Here is a 1,130-nt window from a genome sequence, read left to right as displayed (position 1 = left end):
AATATTTTTTTCCGAATCAAATAACAGATATATTAGTATACAAGATTCAAAATAACTGTACTCATTAATAATTTATCATGTACCAAAAGTATTGTTAATTTTTTTTATATGATTAATTATAATTATTGTTTAATTAACTATTTTTTATATGTCATATTTTATTAAACTTGGCTTGGGTTAAAGTAACTTATGTCATTGGTTGACTCTAAATCTTTCAATTCAGATTTCTTTACCACTCTATTCATTTACCAAAAGCACTGAAACTAATTATGGTATCTACAATTTGTATTTAGTTTCAAAATAATCATCCGACGATCACATTCCATAAATGATGTTTGTAATCTATATGTTATTGTCATAGCCAACTTTTTTTTTTTTTTTGCTCTTATAAAGCTTAAATATATCAATCAAAAATGACTATTTACTTTAGGTAGTACGGGTCTATTTCTTAGAATACAAATAATCGAAGTCTCACTAACCTATTATGGTGTTATTATATTCTCTCAGGAGGTTTATGGCAACCCAAGAACACTGGATTAAAATTAAAGAAGAGACTTTGAGGTTTCGACTATACGATGGGCAGGTAACCAAATACATATAATATTATGTTTTGTATTAAATAGCTTGTGAGGGAAAATATTTAATTTTAGATGTAATATGTAATACATGGAGACAGAACTCTGCCACCACATATTTTGTAGCAATTTATGGCCACCAATTAGGGTCCTCATGCTACGCAATTGATGAATGGGATAATTGTCTGGTGTTGGATCTAAAAAGTAAAACTAAACAGAAAGTCATAACTAAGGGTTCAATTGAGCTGATTAGAGATTCCTATTTTGTTAAAAGAAGGACTACTATACAGTTTACCTATGCAGATTTTGGGATATTTTTTATTCCACTGTGCAATGAAATAAACCAACCTATTAAAATTGTTCTAGATAAAAATTTTTATGTAGGGACGATTGGACCAAAATATACTACACAATGTAGAAAGAGCATTTCATCTAAAGTACAACAGCAACAGTGATACCTCATCACCTGATATTATGGTACTATCTGGATCCGAATCATCTGAGCTTCAGGACTCGTCAGATAAGGATGAAGATTCAACAATGGAAGGTAATAGC

The sequence above is a fragment of the Arachis ipaensis genome, chromosome B06, assembly GCF_000816755.2.
Source record: "Arachis ipaensis cultivar K30076 chromosome B06, Araip1.1, whole genome shotgun sequence".
In the NCBI taxonomy this organism is placed as follows: domain Eukaryota; kingdom Viridiplantae; phylum Streptophyta; class Magnoliopsida; order Fabales; family Fabaceae; genus Arachis; species Arachis ipaensis.
This window is presented reverse-complemented; position numbering follows the sequence as displayed.